The sequence below is a fragment of the Triticum dicoccoides genome, chromosome 1B, assembly GCF_002162155.2.
Source record: "Triticum dicoccoides isolate Atlit2015 ecotype Zavitan chromosome 1B, WEW_v2.0, whole genome shotgun sequence".
Taxonomy (NCBI): domain Eukaryota; kingdom Viridiplantae; phylum Streptophyta; class Magnoliopsida; order Poales; family Poaceae; genus Triticum; species Triticum dicoccoides.
In genome coordinates this window covers 36,294,341-36,304,326 of record NC_041381.1, presented here as the reverse complement: position 1 = coordinate 36,304,326, position 9,986 = coordinate 36,294,341, and positions in this window count along the sequence as shown.

The following is a 9,986-nucleotide window of genomic DNA, read 5'->3' as shown; positions in this document are numbered from 1 at the left end:
ATGTCGGGGCAGCGGCCTCGGACTTGGGCGTCGAGACGGCGGTCTCGGGAAGCGATGCAGTGACGGCTCCATGAGGTAGGGTTGCAGCTCAGCATGGCTTGGGCGGCGTTCTTGAGTTGCGAGGGCGGCAAGGTCGTCGGCTCGGTCGACATGTTCCAGTGTGGACGGTTGGACTTTATGTCAGGGCGGCGGCCCCGGAAGCGGTGCGACGGTCGTGGTCTGCGGGCGGTTTACCTACGCAACGTGGGTTGCGGGTGGCTGGGTTGTCCGGCGTCGTGGCTCGAGGGCGAGCGGTGGTATATCGGGGCGGCGGCCCCGAAAGCGGTGCGACGGCCGTGGTCTGCGAGCGGTTTTCCTGCGCAACGCGGGTTGCGGGTGGCTGGGTCGTGCGGCGTCGTGGCTCGAGAGCGAGCGGTGGTATGTCGGGGTGGCGGCCCCGGAAGGTGGAGTTGGTTGATCGCATAGGGCGTGGTGGAGCGGTGGATGTCGGAATGGCGGCTCCGAGATATTGCAGCTTCGAGGGATCCGGCTTCGAGTCGTGTGGGCGACGAGGTTGCCTTCGATGTTGGCCATTGGCATGTTTATGCATTTGGGAGCAGGTCATGTGGTGTGCATGTCGTTCATTCCTGCCGGAGAGTCCCGTGACTGCTCCTCTCATAGTAGTCATGGATTCTTCTTTCCTGCAGCGGTGGATGGCCGGCTTGTTGTATTTCGACATGTTGTCGGCGAGTGTGGGCTTGGCCCTTGATGTATTGGTTTTTGCCCGGTTTTTCACTAATTAACTGGGCAACTTTCTTCTGCTTAATTAGGTGAGGCAAAACTTTTGCCTCCGTTTTGAAAAAAAAATTACTAATCAATGTAAGAGTTTTAGTTTCTTGTCAGATTTGTGTAGCTCTTGTGTCGGGAAGAAGAGGATGGTTGTTTTGTTGGTAGTTATATTTTTTCTAAAACGGAAAAATAAAAAAGAGTTCATGATCTCCGAGGAGGAGCACACCAGTGCCATTAAGTAGTAAATTAGCAAAGTTGCTAAGATCGGAGCATAGCTTGACATTGATGTGCTTCTTCATGGACAGCCTGAGGTCAACGTCCTTCGATTATAATGTTTAGTGTTAAAAAACGTTGTGCCATGCTTGAGAAAATCAATGTTATTTTCTTATAATTGACAATGTTTGATTCTACATTTAGTTGGGTTGATATGTATTTGATAGAGGAACGATATAGTTGAGTATTTTGTTGAGCAGCTCACTGGTTTTGCATTCACTGCCAATGGGAGGTGCAAACTTTTGGATCAAGGTGTGTCAAGACATCAATTATCTATGTTGCCGTGAACCACCCCAACCCCACGGGCAGTGTTCTGGTCCAAGAGCCAAGTGCGGTATGAGATTGAGGATAGTTGCGAGGTGGGCATTGTACACTGGTGATGGCTGCCAGAGGAGGTTGTGCAGCAGTTCTGGCCAGGGCGGACACTATCATCATATGCGCATGGTTGGTGGATTCTTCCTTGGACTGTGAGGTTTGTATCGGCAGCTTCAAGGGAAAATACACTTTCGAACATGATGGTAATTACACCTGGTTACGTATTTTATTTTTAAAAATTTCAGAAGAAGTCAAAACATTCCAAAACTTTCTCCCAACAAACTTTCTGGTGTACAAAAATGTTCTGCAACAAAATATTGCCTGAAAAAATTCTGACAAAAATGACATATTCTCTGACAATAGCTTGAGCAGTACAACGTATATAGCGACAAATTCATATTTTTTACGCCCACAACAACATGAAAGTCATTCCTTCGTGAAAGTTTTTATGCGAGTGCAACAATAAATCTACTTTGTTCTTAAAAAAATCAGATTTTTTGACTTTTTTACTAATTACTATTTTAAAAAACAAATTCGGGTGTAATTACACCTGAGAGCCATACGTTGCCATCTCAGCTTCAAGCCATGTTTGGCATTGCTGCCCGCAACGATTCACTCGATCGAGCAGACCTCATTTGGTGCCATACTTTAGTGAAAAGGCAATCACAGTTCTTATAATTTAATTAATTGTGTTATGAGTAAATACATAAATCTCATCATCAAAGACTTTTCTAACTTTGAGGTAGGAGGATTCATACGAGTGGAACTATCAGCTCTAAAGCAATGCTAAAATAAAGGAGAGGACTTTGCGATTTCTAATGTATTGCATTGCTAAATTGTTTTAGGGATTGTTGAATTTGTCATAACTTAGAGGGAGTGGATGACAATGCTGCAAGCCATTAGAAGTTAGGGACGATGGAATGACTATGGCAATTTGGCGAGTTAGACAGAAGGCATGTGGATTTGGAGCAAGGTGAAAATGTAATAGCAGAAGCAGAGCGACTCGTGATATATTCATTTGTTTGTCCGTACGTTAGGGATGATAGAATTTAGTATGTAGGTCAAGGATGATGCGAATGACTACGACAATTTTACGAACTTGAAGAAAACATAGGAGGATTTATAGCGTGGTAACAAATAACTCGGCCACTGAAGTGTTGAAGTAGAATGGCCATGAGATAGATCCCCTGTTGGCCCGTGGCAACGCACGGGCATTCAACTAGTATATATATACAGCTGTGCCACGTACAAGCATCAGTACGGTTACTAAGCTTCCCAGGAAATGCGAGCATCTGGTGAATAGGGTAAACATGGCGGTTGTATATGGGCGCATGAAGCCGGCCCACGTTCCGTCCCAAGCGAGAGATAAGGGAGGGTTTCGATCACCGCCGCCGCCCTCCCGCTTGGACGACGATGTCCCCTCGACGTCGGCCACTTCATCGCCTCCCCAGCGACCTTTCTTCCCAGCCTCCCCTTGCCGCCTCCCATCACCTAACAGCCGCCATCTTCGCCTTCCCTCGCCGTCGTTCACATCCGGCCAGCCACGAGCAGGATGCCATCCCCACCAGGCCACCACTGTTCAACATCAACCTGCGGCACGGCTGCCCCGCAGGTGCCCGACCTCCCTGCGAGCGGACCCGTGGTCCCAAGTCGCTCCCTGACCTCCGATCTGCTCGGCATCTCCGCCATTGACCATGTACAGGTTCAGGTCATGTGGCTACTTCTTCCCTTGTACTATGTGCGACCTGGTTCTCCTGATGGTGTGAGAGATGAATGATTCGCGATGCTAAGTGGCCGAACATACTGGATTGACTTTTGATTATAAAAAACAGTTTCAGTTTAGGAGAAAAATAAATGGAACTGTTGGCCATAACATTCTGTTGTTACTGTTTGCAGAGATCTTATGGTTCAAGCTTTCTAAAATTTCAAGAATCTTCTCTATATATTGATCTAATGTGGTTAACACAGTGGTAATTTTACCAACTAATAACTGATGTGGTTAACACTCTGTAAAATTTTCCAACTTAATAACTGATGCTTTTGTGAGCTGACTCTGCTCGTGTGCTAAACAGATTAGTCTCATGGATACGTGATTCATGTACTTTTCTCGATAGATTTAGTTAACAGTGCGGACATTCAAGGCCTTTCGGTGTTACCTCTTTTGTCTCCATCTCTTTCCACTGATTCAGTAAAATTAAACTGCAAATAACATTTAGGAGGTTGTGTTCTTCATATTAGTCACTTGGACTTGCATATAAGTTTTTTCTTATGTTGGATTGAACCACTCTATTCGGCTTTTGTCAGCGTATGAAGGTTTATTGCTTCACAGTTTGTCACGGAAAGTAGCATGACTTCAGTATTATGTACATTTATCAACGGAGCCTTGATTTAATTTGCTGCAATTGTAGTACTGTAGAAGTTGACCATTTTTTGTAGCTTAACATATTCACCTCGCTAATATCCAGCTCGAAACAGGCTTATGCCCCGCTAATATCCAGCTTACTTGGGGCCTCCAGTGTTATCCTGGATATCAAGCATGTAACTGTGTGATTCCCCACTGGGCTCATGAATCCTTCCACTATCACTTGGTTTTTTGCACCCAATGTTTTCCACCTGTCGTTATTTTAATAGTGCTATATAACTATTGCTTCGAGGGCAAGGTTCTTGACATATGTTGCCAAGTTTTGTGCAAAGAAGTTGTCGTCAAAGTACACCACTGGACTACAATGAGACTATCTTTGTTTCTGAAACTTCTAATTTAGGTTCAGCTCATCTCATATTCTTAACTCCGATCGAGTCAGGTTCCCTCAGTTGTGAAAGTTCTAATTTCAATTAAGCTATAACATTGTGTGATTTCTAACATATTCTTTGATAATTGAATGTTGCTTCTGATTTAGGTTCGATTAGGTTACTATTTTTCATTTGTAAACTGACATGTGGTGCCTTTTCCCATGGAAAGTCTAAGGGTGATTTCTAAATTGGCATGTGAACCACTTTCATGTTTGAACCAACTTGGGGTAAGGAATGAGAGATGATTTTTTTCTTCTGTGGTGCCACCACTACCCAAATGTCTCATGTCATTTTGCTGCACAAAAACTGCTAAGCATACATGAAAGCATCGAGCCTAAATGTCCATTTGTTCGTAGGTCTCGGTCTGCTAGCTGCCTCTGCCTTTTCAAGTAAGTACAAATCTGATTATCATATTTCTCTTTTGTGAAAGTTGAAAGATCTGATTATTGTTGCATCTGTAAGAATTTAGAGCAAGGATTTCAAGGAATTTAAAAGCAAGCTGAATTCAGTAGATATATATTTGTAGATTGTGATGCTGGCGCTGCTAGAAGGAGAGCGCGAGAAGGCCGGCCGGGGGCTTTTTGCGCACGGCCGGGCAAGAGGGAAGGGATTTCCTTCTTAATTCTTACTTGATTAGATCGACACATCTCCTCTCTTTATATAAAGAGGTTTACTTGACTCCCAAGCAAGGCTTACTTGACCCCTAAGCAAGCGACCCTTATCTCTAATTAACCCTATTAGGCCCGTTACGTACTCTAACACTACACCCCACCTGGACATGCAGCTTGTCCTCGTGCTGCAGCCTAACCAACTTATAACCATGACTCGACGCAACAGAAATCTAACACCTAAAAATAAGCCTTTTACATCTCGGCTTGTTTTATTATTCTCAACCTGAAATAGACTGGGACGCTTTATTTTGGACCCCATAACAAAAAGAGGACACCATCCGCACGTCGGACGTGCACGTGTACAGCAACCTGGATCCCATGGACACCACCTGGATAAAAGGAGTGCATGTGTATGACCACCTGGAAGTGGTCGCATGAGTGACCAGCAGAGGCGCCCTCGCGGCGGCCGGTGGCAGAATGCAGTGGTGCTACACGGTGCGCTGCTGTCGGTGACACCATGCCTTCTCCCTGCCGGAAGGCTGTTGGTTTGCACCGCATAGGGAAGAGTGGAGGGCTTGCGATGGAGAATGACGAGGAGGGGTGCGCCCCCCTACTGCCGACGTCACAGACTTTGAGGTCGTTGCCCACGGGGAAAACAATATGTCCGCCGCCCGTGGGGGAAACCGCATGCCCAAGATCCCCAACACAGCGGATGAGACCGAGGTCCTTTGCGCAGCGAAGGGCAACTTGGAGGAGCGGTAGCTGCAGACCACGCATCTTCCGCACACGCCGACGCGCTAGGAGGCCGCGCGCAGCAGCCTGCAGCCTCACCGCCGCCGACATGTGGCGGGTAGCGATCCAAGATGGAAACGGTGACAGCGACGGCGGGGACTGGACTTGGTGAAGCTGGACTCCCGCCGGTGCGTTCGATGCGGGACCGGAGCTGACCGGCGGTGGCTGCTGCAACCGCAGCGGCTGCTGCGGCGCGCGGAGCACCGGGCGCGGCCAAGGCCGCCAGGAGCGGCGGCTGCCACTGCAGCCCGGGCTGGGCGGTGGTGGCGATGGATGGCAGCTGCAGCGGCTGCTGCAGTGCCCCAACTAGCGCGGCGAAGGCCGCCTGGTGCGGCGGCTGCTACGGCAGCCACAACAGCGCCGACCACTGTGGGGCGGCGGTGGGTGGCGGTGGCAGCTGCAGCTGGGGCTGAAGCATCCTAGCGAACGCCGCGGAGGCCCCTGGATGCGGCGAGTACCACGGCAGGGCCGGCGGCCCGGTGGCGGCGGTCAGCGGCAGGGGCGGCGGCGGCCTGTAGGGGCTGGCTAGGTACAGCCGGATCCCCTGGACAGCTGTGACGAGGTCATTGAGGACCCCGGTGATCTCCTCTGGGGTGTAGGCGGCGGCCGGTGGTGCGGTGGAGACGGTCGGCAATGGAAGCGACGGGGTGGGCGACGGCGAAGACATGATTGGAACTGAGCTACCTGATACCAAATTGTTATGGCGCTGCTAGAAGGAGGGCGCGAGAAGGCCGGCCACGGGCCTTTTTGCCCACGGCCGGGCAAGAGGGAAGGGATTTCCTTCTTAATTCTTGCTTGATTAGATTGATACATCTTCTCTCTTTATATAGAGAGGTTTACTTGACTCCCAAGCAAGGCTTACTTGACCCCTAAACAAGCGACCCTTATCTCTAATTAACCCTAAGACTAATGGGCCCATTAGGCCCATTACGTACTCTAACAGATGCATCATTGTTTTCTAACTCCCTTTCTTCTGTTCTCCCCTTTAAATACTGCTACACCATATATATCAGTGGCTGCATTGGTTGCTGTTATCAAATGCAAACTATGGAAGTGCCTGCCAGAAAATTTATCTACCAGGTAATATTCACCATAGCATATAGTTTGCATTTAGAACTCAGTCACCAATCCATTTATTCCAGGTGAATATTGCTTCGATTGAGTCTACCATAAGGGGTTGACTTTTGCTCAGATCTTCCTACTTACACTTTGAGTTATTGTTTTCATTTGTGAAAAATTTAAGCTAAATTCTAATCCTCTCACACAAAACGAACTTCTAGATCAACAAACCAGCATGAGAGAGTCATGTTGGTCCATGTTTCCTTTTTGCCCAGATGTACATTTCTTTTCCTTTTGATTCCATATGATACTTAGTTACCATTTTCCCTGAAACAAGATACTTGATGGTTATTGCATATGTAATTGCTTAGTTAGGCTATCTGTGGAGTGTGGAACATTCTTTCAGGCTCAAGTGAGTTTCTTGGCTACATTTTCCTGTTAAGTCATTACTTTTAACTCATTACGCGTTCCTAAAATTGTCCCAGGGTTGATTTGTCCCTTACCGGACAAAGAAGTGCCTTGTGCGGGAAAAAAATCAACGGAAGCTGAGTTATGTTTTTCTACATACCTATCAGTTGGTTGTTTGCCAGGATCCAGTATAGTTCATCTAAAAACCTGGTCCAATATAGTTACAGTGCAAGATGATAGACTACCCTTTTTCATGCAACAGTGAGAGTCAACTAGAAACATACAATGAGACTAACACTTCAAATGCATTTGTTTCTGTTTCTCTTGATGTTGAATTGATCGGCTGCATTTCAAATTTTAGGTAGTGCAATAGTCTTTCGACCTCTAAAATGAACAGGAAATTGTGAAAAGCCTGAAAGGTTGCATGTCAGAGTACATGTATGTATAATCTATATCCATGTTTCAATCAGTTCGTTGAAAAATTGTCATGCTACTTGGTTACTTTCAGATTTTCGTTGGCCATCATTCTGGATGAGAAAGGCTCTGGCAGGCTGGCAATAGAGTTCCTTTGTCACACTAATTATAATATATAGGTTGATATGATGGTACTCCCTCCGTCCGGAAATACTTGTCATCAAAATGGATAAAAGGGGATGTATCTAGATGTATTTTAGTTCTAGATACATCTCTTTTTATCCATTTTGATGACAAGTATTTTCGGACGGAGGGAGTAGTAAATAGAAGCACTGTTGGCTGTTGATGTGACCATTTAATAGTTCTCTTGGTGTGAGGATGTTTGGCGTACCTAGAAGCAAACGAATTTACATTTCCTGAATGTTCCATAAAGGAAAATTTAGATACGTAATTATGTTTGATCACAAGGAAAGAGAGCAAGAGTTTGAATCATGCGTCGGAATGGAAATGGACAAATGGCTGGTCTTCAAACATCTCATATAAGAAAGGCCGATTCTTAATTAGCATGTGTGTCAGGAAAGATTATTGTATTTTTAATTTTTTTCCTGATGATAAAAATTGTATCGTTCATGTTTTTTTGTCACCAAATTATTGCTTTTACCTTAGGTTTTTCATGTGTTTACAACTGAACTATGTTGTGTTTTGATACATCATAAAAAATATTGCAGCTGACATTTCACATGTTTGAATGTATAAATTGGCTTCCGAAAACAAGTGAACTACACAGTAATTATGGCTTCTCCTAGATGTGTGCATGCGTGCCTTCCAGGCTGCACTTTCAACAAACGATTTTTTGTCGAAAGAGACCCTCTGCCGACTGGAATTGTCAAAAAAGACCCCCTGCGGATGAAATTGACAAAAGAGACCCCCTCACTAGTGGCGGCAGGCGCGGCAGGCGACACCTGTCACCTGCCGCCACGCCGTGAGGCGGCGGGCCCGGCCGCCACAACACGAGGCGGCAGCCCGGTGTATAACGGTGCGTGCACAGTTCGTCGTGCGGCGACGTAACGGGCCGGGTGAGGTGGGCCCGGCCGCCACCAGGTGAGGCGGCCACCGCTGCCGCTGTTGCTCCCCGGCCGACACGGCCTGCTGCGCGCGCGACGAGACAGCGGGCCCGGCCGCCACTAGGTGAGGCGGTAGCGCTGCTTTGAGGCGTTGATTCCCGTGCGCGTACTCTTTTTCAGGCGCTGATTCTCGTGCGGCGTCAGTTTTGTTGCTTTGCCAGGACAAATTTTACTGTTGCTAACAGGGCTGGTTCCCAGGCGCGGAGGACGACGAATTTCACGCGCGGGAATCACTCTGGCTTTTGCTTCTTTTGCGTTAGCGGATGCGACGGCACTGCGAGAATCTACAGTGTGACCGACATGAGAACTGTGGCAAATGGCGCTCATTCTCATGCTTTGAAAATTGCTGCTGCAGGTGAGGTGACAGCACCCAAGAGCGTGATTTCCACGCGGGGATATGGACACTGATGCCTGCTTTTGGTTCTGTAGTGCCGACAGTACAGGGATCCTAAAATATCCCACCTAATTTCCTCTGTTCTCGCTTATTTTCTCGCCATCATTAATCGTCTGAGCCTATAAAAGAAGACACCGAGGCTCTCGTCCAGCCATCCTAGAAATCGCCAGTGCGAAAAGTGTGTACACATTTTTTTCAGTCGATATGAGTTTGCCTTGTTCGGATCAAAGCATTAGGCCGAGGAAAATGAAGACTGCAAGTTTGCCTCCTGGGGTGGCAGTCCTGCGGTGTTGGTGTGGCGATCTTTGCAAGGTGAAGGAGGTGACGGCTTTTTCAGATTGGCTGGGCATGAAGTTTTTCATGTGCGCCAATTATGAGGAAGATCCTGCCGTAGCTATTTCAGAGTACGACAAGCCTCCGGTATGGTTTAACCATCACGAGATTGGGCAGTGACTGAGATTCGTGAAAGAAGTCGCCATGCGTGGAATAGTTTATTTGCGGAAGAGCGACGCGAGAAGGCGGAAGCTGAGGAGAAAGCAGAGCAAGAGAGAGAGTTAAAAGAATACTATGCGGAGCAACACAGTTTTTTTGAGGAAATGGGAAAGAAAAACAGGGAAGAGGCTCGTCGCATGGAGGAGCAGGAACGACAGCGAAAGGAGGCTCGTGAGGCGGAGAGACAGAGAAAGAAAGAAAGGGCTCGTCAGGCCAAGGCAGCAGAAGAAGCTGGCGATGGAAAAGGAAAATATCCACGTTGGACTCAGTAGATTTCTGTGGTAGTATTTTAAATTTCGCAATCATTTGTATCTTTATTTCTGCAGTTTAATGTAGCTTCATTTCAGTAGTTAAATGTAGCTTTATTTAAATTCTATGATGTATCTTATTTTCAGTTGTACCTTATCGTGTTGTATCTTATTTTCAGTTGTACCTTGTCGTGATGGAAAAAATATATAGTTTTAGAATAAAGTAGTGGCATTTTCTTTCCCTCCACTAATTATCGAGCATCGTGCAACAACTATAAAAATGAAATTAAGATAGAAC